We start from the raw sequence: 16803 nt of genomic DNA, 5'->3' as shown, positions 1-16803 counted from the left end.
TTAAAACACAAAGACAGTGATGACGTCATGAAATTAACTTCCTCTTTTTCATGGACTACAATGCCAAGATCAAAGTGTAGTATCTGTGTAAATAGGTACAATGAGGCATGATAATCATTGTGTAAGGGAAACTATAGCTGTAGTCAAATAAAATCTATCATGAAATGGATTATTCAGACAACTATTCTCATTTTGGATGTTAATACTAGTGATGGGACGATTCCAATATTTTTCCCCGATTCCGATACAATTACCGATTCTGTGCTAAATTCTCGATTCCGATTTTTTTATAAATCTCTAAATATTAAACTATAAGATAGTTATTTCCCCTGATTTACATAAAAATCACGTTAAATATGCAGAAATTTTCCTAAACATCAAAATACACTTATGGGAGATGATCTATCGATTTTTTGCTTTACTGGTATTAAAAAAAAAAAAAAAAAAAAAAAAAAAAAATCAATAAATATTTATTATTTTATCATAATTACCAGCAATGGAAGATTTTAGTTTAAACAAGATCAAAGAAAAAAAGACAATTAAAAGAATCGTTTTGGCATCGGAAAATAGGCATCAATTTTTCTGATTCCGATACCGATACGGCCAAATCTTCCGATTTTTCCGATTAATCGTCCCAACACTAGTTAATACCCACAAAATCTTGGCTGATATAATCTCTAAAAGTTTTCAAGTATATCTTTTTGAATTCTGCTATTGATATAGAATTTAGAATTAAACTCTTTATTTGATCAATGTAATTTGTAATGTCTTTATTTAATCAATCTAAATTCGAAAAGATGGATCTGAAGAAAGTTGGCGGGGGGGGGGGTACATCAGCTAAAACATTGTAAGAATAGCATCCACAATTAGAATAGCAATCTGAAAAATCCAAATTATTGATCCTTAATTAAAAAATTTCAAAATATAAGTTCAGAATGATTTACTAATATTAAAAGAGACATTTAGAATGTTAAAAACTGGAAAAAGTTACAGCTTAAAATGATGCCAACGAGATGATTGAATATGGTTAAATCTGCTCATTTTCTGCATTAAACGCCGACCTCTATTAATCTATAACTGTGTATCGAATGGATACCGTAATGCTTAGTTTACTGCACCTTACAATAAAAGTCCATACAATATTTCAGCCAGATAGGACCAGTAGTTTTCAAGAAACCTTCTTGGTTGTACTGTGGTCACTAATTAATCTATTGATCCCTAACTGTGCATCAAACAGATGCACATAATACTTAGTCAGCTACACCTTATAACAAAGGTCCATATGTAATTTAAGCCAGATCGGTCCAGTAGTTTCAAAGGAAAAGGAAAATGAAGAGAGAGAGAGAGAAAGAGAGACTAAGAGAAATATAGATTTTATATACCTGAATTTTTGAGATGAGGATTGATTATTCATATTATTGGTATTATTCGAACTACTGTTCTCATCTTGCGTATTATTTTCACAACGGTTAAAAAAAAAAAAGAAAAAAATAACACTCCAGAGAAGAATAATAGTCTAAAGAATCGAAATAATACGAAGATTACTTCTTTACATTAAATATCGATCATCTATAATATAAATCTCACCTGTCTGTTTAAATGTATGTATGTTTGTCAAAAAATTGGCCAAAAAAATTAATTCCTTCACTCTCAACTGGGCAGTTTATTACAAGGAGGGGTCGATTTTTTGCGAGTCATTTTTGCAAGTCATCATATCGGTTTGATTGCCTAATTTTAATGTTCCGAATTTCCGGTCGCGTCATGGAGTAGTGGTAAGACGTCAGATTTTCTTTCACTTTATTTTCCGCCTTCACGTCATGGATTCAAGCTTGCCTGTCTACTACCACTTTTTTTTTTTAATGCTCAACACACATCTCCAAACACCCGAGCAACGCTGGGCACTCAAGCTAGTAAGATTTGAAAAGTTGATATAACAAGTATAGGAGACCATCTCGAACACATCGAGATTTACATCAATCCAAGGAATGTAAATATTATGCGTGGTATTTGTTTGTTTCTTTTTTCTTTTTTTTTTTTGTTTGTTTCTTTAATCTGCTCAAGACGATGTGTAGATTATTTTTAGGATTATAAAGCCAACTATAAAATAAGCCACCACATTAGTTGAACAAAGAAGCTGTAATTAAATATAATCAATGTACGTGGGAAAAGCTTGAGATAGTTACCAACACTAGTAACATACCCATGGGAAATCCATCTAGTCTTTTCTTCTTAAAAACAAAGTTATTTTGCAATCCTAAACAATAAAAATCAATAATGAGCTGAAGTGCTTGAATGAAACGATTACAATCAATTCAGACGTTAGTATTTACTTTTTCAGAACGTGATTATTGAATAATAATTAACGACTTATTTCATGAAAAGCTTACATAATATTGTGTAAAAGCAGATTAACTGATTCTTATTATTATTATTATAATAAAAAATGCTTTAGCCAATTAACTAGCAGGAAGACCCGGCATTATTAGGAATCAATTCAGAAACTTATAATTTATCCATGCATGCATGAACTTTTACACCTATTTTATCATACCACGAGCAGGCCGCCTGGTGTTGCCCGGTCATAAAATACACTTAAATATGATATTTTAATACATGCACATTTTGTATTTATTATCGTAGTCAAATCTCTATTGATTATTATATTGTACCCAATATTCAGTAGTGATTTCGAAGCTAGGGCTGTAGCCCTTGATATATCCAATGCCTTTGACAAAGTCTGACATGAAGGGCTGCTAAATAAACTTAAATTATGCAGTATAACTGGACAATATATTATATAAATATAATAATATCCTTGTTAGATAATAGGACCAACTAGGTTGTCATTGATGGACGTTCATCCAAGCAACATAACGTTAATATGGGAGTGCTTCAGGGGTTGATCTTTGAACCACTATTATTCCTGATATTCATCAATGACCTTCCTTATAATATCGTGTCCAAAATGGGTATATTTGCTGATGATACAATGCTCTATAACATGCAGGAGGGGAAAACAGATGGACACAATTCTAAGACAATGGCTGAATTCTTAGAAAATAACCTCCAGACCGTAGTGAAATGGGGCCGTACATGGATGGTAACATTTAATGCTAGTAAGACCAAGCTGCTCTCATTTAACAATTACAAGGAGTCTCTCCTACCATCGATATCCATGACAAATAACTCTCTACCTAAGTATAATTCCTTCAAACCCCTCGGCTTACCATTCACAGGAAATATGAACTGAAACAAATACATTGAAGACATTGCTCCCTCTACCGTGCTAGAAAATTATTCACACCTGAGAGTATCCTATACCTTTATAAAGCCACATCTGGTCTGGTACATCTTCCACTAGTCTCTCCCTCTTGAAAAGGGTCCAAAAATGTCTGCGATCTAATAGGTCCCACTTTGTCAACTAAGCTCCAACCCCTGTTCCATCGCCGCAATGTTGCATCCCTGTGCCTGTTTTACAAATATTTTAATGGAATGTGTTCTGATGAACTCTTTGAACTTGTGCGCCCTCGACATACATACCCCCTGATAAACCCACTAAGCGGCAAAATCACACCCATTCACTGTTGAGGTTGCAAAATGGAAGAAAGCTTTCTACCCTAATAGCTTCTTCCCTAGCTGAACTTCGGAATTCCCTTCCTGCTACCTGCTTCCCTAACTGTACTGATATGCAGAAGTTTAAATGTAACCTAAACAAACATCTTAATCTTCCTGGGCATGATGCCAATTAGTAACCCCTTACACCCAATGTTGTTTAACCAAGGATTGTAGATTTGTGCATGCAAACAGGTTTAGTCAATTACTCCTGCCAAGGTCAACAATTTTGCTTTAAATTTTGACCCGTTAGCAGCAATTTTTGCTGAGTAAAAACCAAATCGAAAGTGTGCTACAAGTTCAAATACCCTATATATTAAATTTCAAGTCTGTAGACCAAATATTCAGAGGAGTTTAGTAGAGACTTTTCTCACACATACTGACAAGGTCACTTTATGCCACTTTATTTCTATATGCCAGAACGTTTTTATCTTAAAGTCTACCCAATCATGCAGTATGTAAGAACTATGCATAAATAGAATTTAGCATAATAGTTAAATGAATCTAATCATCTATGATATAAATCTCACCTGTCTGTTTGTATGTATGTCTGTTTGTATGCATGTATGTCTGCCTTTCGACAGAAGTGACAAATTTTCACGAGATAGGTATCGTTTTGAAGCTCGACCCTTTGGATGACAAATATCAAAAAATTGGCTAAAAACATTAATTCCTTCACCCTCAACCGGACATTTTTTTTACAGGGAGTGGTCGCTCCTTTTGCTGATATTTTTGAAAGTCATTCCCTCTTTTCGATTGACTAGCATTAATTTAAACCTTTGCCACTTCCAGTTTGGTGATGGGCACAACAGCAAAGACGTCAAGTTTTTATTTCATGTTCTTTTCCTCCTTCGCTGTACAAGTTCGAGCCTGCCTGCCTGCCTACTACTTTTTTTTTTTTTTTTTTCTTTTTTTTTGCTCAACACACACCTCCAAACACCCATGCAATACAGGGCACTCAGACCAGTCTAATAATAAAGCATAAAAAAATGAGTAATTAATGAAAGTTCGTTTTTTAAAGGAATATGCAAATTAGTTAACCTTCATGTAGTCACTTGCATATCCATGACTGTTTATATTCAGTTCATTTTAGTCATCTTTAAAAAGGAAAAATAGGCTTTAAATATCAATGTCAGAGCAAGAAAAAACTCAACTTTATATGCATATATATAAATTATGCTGCACCCAGTGACACGAACACCAAGTAAATTATGTATTTTGCTTTTACCCATGAACACTCCCAGCTATAAATAGCAATGGATACTGCACATGGTGGCCACCAATATTCCAGCAGACAGATCAAACAGTCTAGCTGGTGAACCTCTCATTTCTATATGTTTTTATATTAGTATTTACTCATCTTGAGCACATGGTGCAATGGGGAAAAAGGTGGTTGGTTAATTTTAATGCATCTAAAACCAAGCTTCTCTCTTTATCATCAATACTGACCTCTGTCTGGTATCAATTGAAATGAATGGCTCTCGTCTTGGAGAGGCTCCATGCTTTTACAAGCTTCTGAGTTTGACCTTTACTCCTGATCTGAAATGGAACATGTACATCAAATCCATTGCCAAGGTCGCTGGAAAAATGGTGGGATCATTCTACTAGTCTAGTAGATATCTCACTGCTGATGCAATTCTCTACCTGTATAAGAGCCAAGTATATCCTAGGACAGAGTACTGTTGCCACATCTGGGCAGGAGTTGCTCAAAGCAACCTATCCTGCCTTGACAGAGTTCAAAACTGACTTTATAGCCTAGTAGGCAATGCCCTTTTCTCTTCCCTGCAACCTTTTCCCACAGAACAGACATTGCTAGTCTATCCCTGCTTTATTGTTATTTTCATAACGTGCTTATCTATGGTACCCATTGCCAAACTTTCATGAAAAACACTCGTCTATCTGTAACCACTATTAATAATTTCATCCACTCTTTATTTGTACCCAAACCTAAACGTTGATTCCATGAACAAAGCTTCTTTCTACTCATTTGCCTGTTTTCCAGCTGACTACAATATGATTGTCTTCAAATCCAATGTAAACAAGTTCTTGATGAGCCATCCTCTTAAGTAATCTAAATTTCTACTACTAACGATTATTACACTATTGTCTCGATTACTACTGTACACTCATTAACCCTATCCTTGAGTGGTCTCCGGGCCTTGATAAATGGCAACTCCTTTGTTAAAAAAAAAAAGAAAAAAGTTCCTTTCTTGTGTCTTTATTTATAGCTTCTAATAAAACCACAAAAGAAAACTATCTTTTTATACTCCACCGATAATACAGGGTGACCCAAAAAAAACAAAAGCTAAATGGAGGCCATCTAGAACATATGCTGTAGAACGGAGAAAAAAGGGCCAAAGACCTTAGTGTTTTGATGTGATGTTTTGAATATAATAAACTAGTTATGACCAAAGTTTCATTTCATTCGGACAAAACACTAAGAAACGGGGCCTAATTAGAGTTGGGGCCCGCTTTTTTGGGTCACCCTGTATCACGATTTTTTTTTTTTTTTTTTGCTTTTAAATTCTCATTTTTTTAGATTTTAGAACATTCAATTTTTTGGAAAATCGCGTCTGAAAACTTGACTCAGCATTAAGTAGGGAATATGATACACAAAATCGTCTGTGTGTGATGAGGAACTACATCTTTTACAAGGTTAGCACAGCACAGACAGAACATGGCAAACCTAAAGGTATAGACTGTAGACGAAAAATCTATTGGTTGTCATTTTTGTGGTCACCTTCCTGCTTGGCTCACCTAAATATGTCTGTGAGCAGCTGAAGACCTGGGCGATGACAATTAAGGGTGACTTAGTTGTACTATCGAGCCCACATGTAGTTGGTCTCTAGCAATGGAATTTGGAGTGGCTAGCCATATGCTATGACCTGGCCCAAGACCGAAAAAACTGGATTGCGATGGTTTAAGAGGAAGCTGGTACAATACAACCAGGATGATAGCTGCTACAAGTACATCACCATTAACAAACGTTTCAGCAAAGAGGGTGTCACAGCTTCACAAAAGATAATTCTTGACAATAAGTTATCTCCTTTACACAACAGGATGATGTAACACAAGCGTCAGAAAATGTGATTTGAAAAGCCAGCACCTTAGATGAACACTCTGGATTGCAAAAATAAAAATGCCTGAGCAGCCACATCGGCATTCCCTAGCATGCTTCAGGCAATTAACAATAAATTAATCTTTTCTAATCTTCTCAAGCCTGGGAGAGCGGGTTTCCTAGAACTATACAGGACCAGCAGCATACCTTAGTGAACAAAGAACAAATCTCAACAATAGTTTATACTTTGTTGGCTTTAGTGCCAAGGGGAAAGCTCTGATTGATGACAGAAATGATCTATAGATTCCAATTCCATAACCCATTGCGAAAAAAAACAAAAAAACTCCAGACATAATGTATATTCATATATATAATATAATGTATATATAATTTCATATTCACTACTGGTGTGTGTGTGTATGTATATATATATATATATATATGGTGATTGAAAAGTAACTCAATCTTTTAAAATACATACAATTTATTTTGAAATATAATTTATGCAATTAATGAATATGAAAAGAAATTATAATGCATCGACTTTTATTTAAAATTCAATATAAACGCCTTCATTTGTCATCAGCTTTTCAGGTTAACCAGAAATCACGTCAACTGATTTCAAAAGAAACTCTTCACGTATTCACCCTTCAAGTTCTTCTAAATTTCTTAGTTTGAAATCAGGATTTCTGGCCAGCCATTCGTACAAACTGCGACGATCCATCCATCTTTCAGGAAATTAAGCATTCAGCCATTTATGAACAAAAATAGCAAAGTGTGGAGGAGCTCCATCTTCTATATATATAAAAGCCAAACGTCTGTGTGTATGTATGTATGTTTGTTTGTAACGCTAAAACTTTTGAAAGACGGAACCAAACTTGACAAATTTGGTATCATATCGAAGCCCCATCACCCGGATGACAAATATCGAAATTTCACGTCAAACGGACCACTAGAAGTTGGTCAACTGATCAGTTATCTTCGAGGGGGGGCCCCAAAAAACCTGTCATTATCTATATATATAAAAGACAAATGTTTGTTTGTAACGCTAAAACTTGAGATGAAAGATTCCTCTCCCCTAAGAATAAAACATATGTTCAATATCTGCTTTTGTTTTTTCATTGTTTATATGTCCCGAGCAACGCCGGGTAGCCCTGCTAGTCTATAATATAAATCTCACCTGTCTGTTTTAATGTACGTATGTTTGTATATCTGGTTAAAACTTTCGACAGAGGCAACAGATTTTCACAAGATCAGTATCATTTTGAAGCTCAACCCTTCGGATGACAAATATCGAAAAATTAGCTGAAAACATTAATTCCTTCAGGAGATCGGTATCACTTTGAAGCTCGATGTCTTAGAAGACTAATATCGAAAAATTGGCTAAAAACATTCATTTTTTTTGTCACCCTCAACTGGGCACTTTTCTACAAGGAGGTGTCGCTTTTATTGCCGATATTTTCGAAAGTCATCCCCTCTTTTCAATTGACTAGCCTTAATTTAAGCCTTTGCCACATCCAGTTTAGCGATGGGTGCAACGGCAAAGACATCACCTTTTTTTTTCATATTCTTTTTCCTCCTTCGTGGTTAGGGTTCGAGTCTGCCTACTACCATCTTTTTTGTTTTGCTCAACACACATCTCCAAACACCCAGGTAACGCCAGGCACACACAGGCTAATCTTGCAGAAAAATCAAATCTTCAATATTGTCCCAAGCACTAATTATTGTCCAAATTGCATCTCAACATAGTGAGATATCTCCACACTTTGATATTGTTGTTTGTGAATGGTTGAATACCCAATTCCTTAGAAGATGGATGGGTCGTTGCGGTTCACACGAATGGCCGATCATCAAAAGTCCCAACTTAACACACTACAACTTTTTCTTTGGGGTGGGCTGAAACCAAGAAATTTAGAAGAACTTGAAGGGCGAATATGTGAAATTATGACTATCATTACGCAAGAGTTTCTTGAGAAATCAATTGATGCGATTTCTGGTCGACTTGAAATGATGGTGATGAATGAAGGCACTGATACTGAACTTTAAATAAAAGTCTGTGTATTATAATTTCTTCTATTTATTAATTGTATATATTTTAAAATAAAAGAGTTGATTTTTAATCACTCTGTACGTATATATATGTTCATGGGGAAAAGATGCTTATTCAATTATATTTCACTCTTTATACCAATTTATTTATTTATGAAGCTCGATATATGCTGGATTTAACAACAGAGCGTATACAAATGGATGACTACACATCTATATTTTACTCATCTTATTATTTACTTCTTTCATGTTAAAATTTTCATAACTTCAATATCATATCACATGCAACTATTCTTCAAAATTTTTTCGGCTTTGTGATCATGCCCAATTTTTTCTCTTTTCTTTTGAAAGTTATGTTCCAATTTTTCTGATGAGTCAATGCGTAAAAAAAAAAAAATAAAAAAAAAAAAATGGAAATTTCAGCATGTTGAAAGAAATTAATGGTAAAATGAATAAAATCTTGGAATAAAGCTGTTTTGTCATTTATATATAAGTAATTTTCGTACTTTATAATATTGCATTTTCATTTTAATAAATAATTGATTAAGAGCATTTTAAATAAAACTAAGCATAACAATCGACACTAGTTTTTCAAATTAAAACGTTTTAAAATCTATATATCTATAAAAGTGAAAGTGTCTGTCTGTGTACTACACAATATCTCTGTCAATTTTAAGTCTACAGGCTCAAAATTTGATATACAGGGTACTGAGATTTGGGAAAATCTTTGTAATCGGTTTTCGGACAGAAATTTGGCTGTTAAGGGCTCAAAATTCAACAATTTGTCCTTTGAAACTCCTCCGCCAATTTTGGGTCTAAATACTTGAAATTTTAGATATAGATTCCTTGGACACGGATCTAACTTAAACTTGATTTGAGCCCAAAACAATAAATGTTAAGGGTCATAAGGGTCAAAGTTAAAAAAAAATTTGACCGCTGCGGTCTACCAAATTACTCAGACAATTTCTGGTGTAAACATTCGAAATTTTACATAAAGGGTATTCAGCGATAAAGCAAGCTTCTTAAATCGGTTTGGGTCAAAAATTTCAGTTACTAATATATAAATGTATGTATGCATGTTTGCATGTCTGCCTAAAACTTTCGACAGAGGCGACGGATTTTCACAAGATCAGCATCGTTTTTAAGCTCGACCTTTCAGACGACAAATATCGAAAAATTGGCTAAAAACATTTTCTTCACCTTCAACTGGCCACTACAGGGAGGGGTCGCTTTTTTCGATGATATTGCCGAAAGCCATTCCCTCTTTTCGATTGTCTAGCCTTAATTTAAACCTATGTCACTTCTGGTTTGGCGGTGATCATAACAGAAAAGACGTCACGTTTTTTCCACATCCTTTTCCTCCTTCGTGGTACGGGTTCGAGCCTGACTTCCTACTACCACTCTTTATTTTTTTTTTTGCTCAACATACACCTCCAAACACCCGGACAACGCCGGGCTGAAATGCTAGTAAGTTAAACAAAAAAACTTACGCAGCTAGATATTTGATAACACTCATTGGGAACAAAGTGTAGTATCTGTTTTGCTGCTGCACTTGACCTTTTCTGTCCTTGGTTAGTGGAGGAGAAGTATTTCATGACTGAGACAATTTAGAAAACTTTTTTTTCCTATCCAGAGTTCCCCTTTTGTGGAGCTGGACCCCCCCCCCACATTAAAAACCGACCTTGTGTTTAACTCTGCCCTCGTGGGCAAGTAAATAAAAACATTTGTTACATTTTTTTTTTCTTCTTTTTTTTTGACAATTTTTAGTTTAGTTCAAAACGCCCTCGATTAATACTGAATACAAAAAAAATATATATAATTAAAATCCGACACAGAGATTGAAAACGCTAATTTTGCACGAAACACTGTTAAAGGTGAACTTATTCTAGGCATGATGCGAGTCACCATCTTGTGCTGACCTTAAAACCAGTGAGAATTTTCAGGATGCGAGGATGGGGGGTAACGCGAGAGAAACTTTCCCAGTTTCTTTATACCAAACTGAATAAAACATAACATTGCTGACTATTATTAGGCAAAACATTTTCTGTAACAAGTTTCATAAATTTATTTATTGAAAAAAAAAAAATAAAACTTCTAAACTCTTGAAGAATTTGTGGAAGATGACGACATTGGTAAAATATTCAACAGCAACTCTTGGAGAAAAAAAAAAAAAAAAAAAAAGTGAAATATTTACGTCAACTTGGGTTGACGACGATGTGTCATCATTTTTATAAGGCACACAAGCAAAAAAAAAAATCGCTAGTCTTAGATGTAATCATAGCGACTAGACTGATATTCTTATGTCATAAGATTACAACTGCCATCATTGTCTGCATCATCACAGAGACAATGATAATTAAAACTATCGTTAAAAGGTCCTTTATATACGTGTTTGTTTCTCGCATATAAGTAATGAATTAGGTGTTACTAATGAACTGCATTTACCCGGCGTTGCTTGGGAGTTATTTTTTATTTTTATATTTTTTAAATAACGAGTCAGTCGAATCACCACTTATCAAAGCCAAAACCCATTCGAGGATAAAGGTCAATAAGATGAATGGATTGTCTTGTCAGTTGATTGTTTAAAAGTTAAATTTAATCATATTTTGGATCGGTAAATTATTAATTTAATCAGATTCTTATAATACTATAATCAATTTTTTTAAAGTTAATGTTGTAAATCTACTTAGAATGGGGGGGGGGTATGAACAGCTTCAAAAGCTTTTCATCTTTTAAATAGGTGAGGGTTTGTTAATAAGATTTAGAGCCAGAAATTCAATTGACAAAATTCCTTTCCAATTTCGAAGTGTCACGAAATATTTTTCTTTCCCCCCCCCCTCCCCAACTATTATCAGAAAAGTTAACATGGCTGACTTGAAATTCAGTCTGATGAATTTAATTTTGTAATTAGATTATTCTTTTGGTACTTAATATGCACTTATTGTACCGTGCTGAAATAGAGTTATTATTTAGGAACCCATTATTCTTAACGGAGGGCGTTTTGTAACTTTTGTGTACTTTCATCTAATAATTAAATAATAATAATAATAATAATAATAATAATAATAATAATAATAAAAAGAGGATATCGTAAAATTTGAAAACACTATTTAAATAAAATAGCGCGGTATAAGTGCATAATCATTCTGTTTAAGTAGGATGTTAAAAAAAACTTTTGATTTTCCCTCATTTTATTTTGGATTTCTATAAATATTAGGACTATCTTTACGATTCAAATTTCCATTTAATTTCCGGTTGTCCTTTCCATATTAAGAATGGATTTTATAAATTATAATTTTATAACTTACATACACCGTTCTTAACATGGGGAGGGTGGAGCTGGAGCTTCATTTACCTATTCTATATTTTCACCTAACAATTTTAATACTCAGAAGATACCGTAAAAAAAATAAATTAAAAACGAAGAAGCAACCGAAAGTGAAGTGGAAACTCGAATCGCAGAGATAACCATTATTATTAGCTTAATATTGATTGTGCTTTTATATATGCAATGATTCAATGTGTCATTCTTAACATTCGGGTCAAGATCAAAATGTAGTATTTGTTCTGCCTGCACTTCAATTTCTTGTTCTGTCAGTGGAGGAGAAATCCTTCACGACTGAGAATTTTTATTTTTGTTCCTTTTCTCCACATTAAAAAAACGACCCTGGTGTCTAACTCTGTCCCGTGGGGAGGCATTGTAAATAGGGACATAACGTCGACGCGTGAAAATACACACGCAACGTAACGATACACGTGAAGTTTGCCTTAAATTTTTAAATAATAAAACCAAAACAATTTTCTTTATGTAAACATGACCATATTTTCGGTTACACTTTTTCTTCTAAACCCTCCACCCGTGAAAACAAAGCTGGATTTGACCACCAGACTAGAACCATGACACATTAACTAAGGGAAATGGAATTTATTGGCAATAATAGTCTATTTGCACTAAAATCAGATGCCATGGGTGTGTCGCTTACTGAGATGATAATGGGGCTTTTAAAAGTAATTTTTGTCGACGAATGCCATAAATACGTTTGCTTCTCTTTTTATTAGAAGGAAAGGAGACTATTATCGAACGTTTTTATAAATTACATCACTCTATATTCCAAGTAAATGTATCCTTGAGATATATATATATATATATATATATATATATATATATATATATACGGAGAAAAAAAAAAAAAGATAATCTTTCTCAGCCTTCGGGCTGCGATCCAAGTGTTTTATTTGTTCTGTTCTTGGTTGCAAGGGGAGAACTCCTTCTCAACAAGAACACTTACAACAAATCAAATCCCTATGTTTTAGTAACGACAGCACACAGCAGTCGAAAGGCGACCACACAAAATGAAACCCGGGTTCCTGATCGAACCAAAACTACTTTCCAATGCAGATATATTTACATTGTTATATTGCATTCTTTGTAAACTGTTTATTAATTATTATTCAAACGCACAGTTTGGTTTTTGTAAATTTAAAAAATTCAATGCAAGTAAATCGGCGTCTTTCGTTTTCACAAACCCGGGTTTCATTTTGTGCGGTTGTAACTCGCTACCGAATTAAACCCAATCAATATTGACAGCCATGGGGGCTGATGTATGTGATCTATACAAGTGCCAATTTTTATTCTGGTCCCATTAATGTGCTCCTTTTTTGGGGGAGGGGCTGAATTTTCCCACGTAAAAAAAAAAAAAAGCATCGCATCTAATCTTGCCCTCATGGGGAGTTAAATAGAAACATATTTCGGGGAGGGGAGGAGAAGACTTATGTCTAAGTAAAGTATTGTTCTATTCGGTGTCAAAAAGGCCATCCTTTCAGGCATTATCTACTCTTTCGGTGGCTTATTGCCAGTCGCCTGAGGCACTTCTACCAGGAAATACCGACACAACACACCCTTTTTGTGAGAAGGTGGGGGGGGGCTGAATTCGCTCAGATAGATCGACTTCGTGTCGCACCCATTCTCTGCAGCAATTACCTCAGACCTGCAACTGCATGCACGAATAGTGCAGTTTTTACCCGAGCAATAATTTAAACAGTGTTCGTATTTGTGTTTGTTTGGGGTATTTTGCAGTATAGACAAAACACGATTATATATATATATATATATATATATATATATATAATTAAAGGCAAGATAAGTTACTCTTATCTATCTGGATACGTTTTGTTTCGCTTGTTTTAACTTATTTTAAAACGTTTATTTACTATGCAACACAAAATGCAGAGTCTTAAGCCAGAACAAGAAAAAAATGGCTGATATTGGACGGTCATCTTCATAATCTGATATGGCTGATATTGGACGGTCATCTCCATAATCCCTCAAAAATCGAAAATGAAACAAAATACTGACAGAAACCTACCTAGCGGCGGTGAGGGTTTCTTCTAACAGTATTTTGTTTCATTTTTGAACGATTATCCGTGCAGAATGGCAGTCAGCCATAATTATTTTCTGTTTTAACAGAAAAACATACGAATTCTTTCGATGATTTTGAGAATATGTCAGAAAAACATTACTATATTAAAAAAGAAAAAAAAAAAAAAGCTTAAACTAAGTTTTAGTTCGGCAAAAATCCGTTTGGTTTTAGTGCAAATTCTGTAGAAGCACATATTTTTTATTATTATTCAGAATTTGCTTGCTGTTATTAAATTATAATTCAATAATATTCAAAATCAGTTTTAAATACATTTCATTTTAAAAATGTTTTACAATATGATTTGCTTCCCAATGAGAGCAAATGAGACATGGTAGATTTTTAATGCAAAGAAAATCCGGTAAAACTATACAAACACCGTGACAGCGAATTAACCCTAACCCTAAACCTAACCCCTAACCCTAACCCTAAACCTAACCCTAACCCTAAACCTAACCCTAAACCTAACCCTAAACCCTAACCCTAATCCTAACCCTAACCCTAACGCTGTCACGGTGTTTGTATAATAATACCGAAAATCCAGCCCCCTAAAAAAGGTTAGCACCGCGAATAGGGAATAAAAAAAATACATTTTTGCCTCATTCCGTCGGCATTCTCCTGACCCCTCCCCTCACCAATAAGTATATTGTATAAACCTACATATATGACTTCTCCAAAGAGGAAGACAATTTTAGCCAAAAATGCCAGAATGTGATATTTTATTAGACTTGAATGATTTAAAGTTTAAACACAAGAACAAAAAAAAATGGGTACTTTTACAGAATTTGAACTGTTTTTTTTTTTTTTTTTGTTTTTTGCTTTGTTTAACATTAAGCTATGGTTTAATTCAGCAAAAGTCAGTTTGATTCGGTTCAAATCCTGTAGAACCACCTAAAAATTGGACCCATGGCAAAAACGATTGATGAGTTTGCTTATTTTTATGTGACAGTTATTTACATGTTTATTTTAGTTTTAATTCAAGACAAATAAATAATACTTGTACCCAGTCAAGGGGGGATAGAGAGAAAGGAAGAATCTACCCTAATGGATTCATTTAAATATCCTGTCGAATTTCGTTAGAGACCTCTGATTATATCGACCGAAACGTTGTAAATATAAACAAAATGAGAATACTAGTCCGAATAATCCCCAAAATGTGTGTGTGTGGGGGGGGTACCTACAAACAGGGCATGTATATTGGTTTAAAAATGAGAGTTCAGTCATTAATCTGTTTTAAGGTAGAAAATGAACCCCCATTTATAACCGACATTTTCCAGACATCGCTTCCTTCGACACAAAAAAATTCGGACGATAACGATCAGTTTTTTGTTTTGTATTTTTTTTGTGTGTGTGTGTTTGCATGTCGGTTTTAGAGTTTTTATATTTTACGTTCAAACCTAAATATACCATAAAATACTGCTAATTATTTTATTATTATTATGGTAATTAAAATAAAAAAAAATTGTTTTACTTTTCGGTTCATATCATCTCTTGTGGCTATGCAAGAATTGTTCAAGTGTTGGAATCTGACATTTAATTTTTTTCAGGTTTTACAGAAAATGAGGAGGAAATACGAGAAAACGAACGACCCAAAAAAAAACGTAATTAATCAAAATCAAATTATTAAGCTAAAAATTTGAAAATATTTAAAAAAAAAAAATCAAAATGCATTAAACTATTCTCCATGTTACTAGAGACGACACAGCGAAAAAGTGATTAAAAAACAAAAACTAACAAATGTTATCAAACGCAAGATACTTTAACTTTACTATTCTATCTGGCTGGATAAGTTTTTAGTGTTTTAACTTATTTTAAAGCGTTTATTCAGTTTGCAAAACAAGTCAGTCCAGCATTACGCGAGAACAAAAATAATGCCAGACATTGGAGTCAGGATAATAGCTCAAAAATAGAAAATTAAGCAAAATACTAATATAAACTCACCCAATAAATCACAATTTCTAGTTACTTGACTCCCCACAAGGGCAAAGTTAAACACAAGATGGGGTTTTAATAGAAGGGACCCCCCCCCCTATTAAAACGGGGATGAGCACTTTGGAACCACAAATTAGAATTGCCTCAGTCTAGAACGATTTTTTTCTTCACTGACAGAGGATCAGAATAGATCTTTCTTCCGAGCCGGTTTTTAATTTCCACATTTGTCAAATAAAATTGGTAAGGATACTTAAAAACTAACGAAAAAACAAAATTATCTTAAATCAGAGTAAAAACGGAATACCAAGTAATTTTAGCTGTGTTTAAAATCTAAATTTTGTAATTTAATTTTCTTTTATTACTCATATGTATAAAATGCAATTGTACATTTTGAAGGAGACACTTGTACTGTTTAACATCTAAGCATATTTAAAAAGCCATTCTTAACATAGAGAGGGGAAGCTTTGTTAACTCTTTACTTGCGCGGACGGTAGTCTCCTAAAATCAAAACATTTTGCTTGGGGATTCTGCTAAACTGCACTAGTGACTTTTAAAGTGACAATCGAAATGCGATTCCTGCAGTCATATTGAAATGAGATGTTTTAAATATTTATCTAAAACAATTTGTTTTATATATATATATATATATATATATATATATATATGGATTTTTTTTTTCCGGTTAAATGTGTGAAATTCTAACGTTTTAGTGGGTGTTACTGTTGTATTTTCCTT

At 33.9% G+C, this 16803-nt stretch overlaps 1 protein-coding gene across 27 annotated transcripts in view; it reads right to left on the bottom strand.

Annotated features, from left to right (window-relative positions):
• The window catches only part of LOC145248812 (rho guanine nucleotide exchange factor 11-like), a 609361-nt gene that overhangs the window by 591573 nt on the left and 985 nt on the right, over positions 1–16803 (bottom strand). The window lies entirely within an intron of this gene.

The sequence above is a fragment of the Euprymna scolopes genome, chromosome 27 (genome assembly GCF_053919585.1).
Source record: "Euprymna scolopes isolate OS-2025 chromosome 27, ASM5391958v1, whole genome shotgun sequence".
In the NCBI taxonomy this organism is placed as follows: Eukaryota; Metazoa; Mollusca; class Cephalopoda; order Sepiida; family Sepiolidae; genus Euprymna; species Euprymna scolopes.
This window is presented reverse-complemented; position numbering and strand designations above follow the sequence as displayed.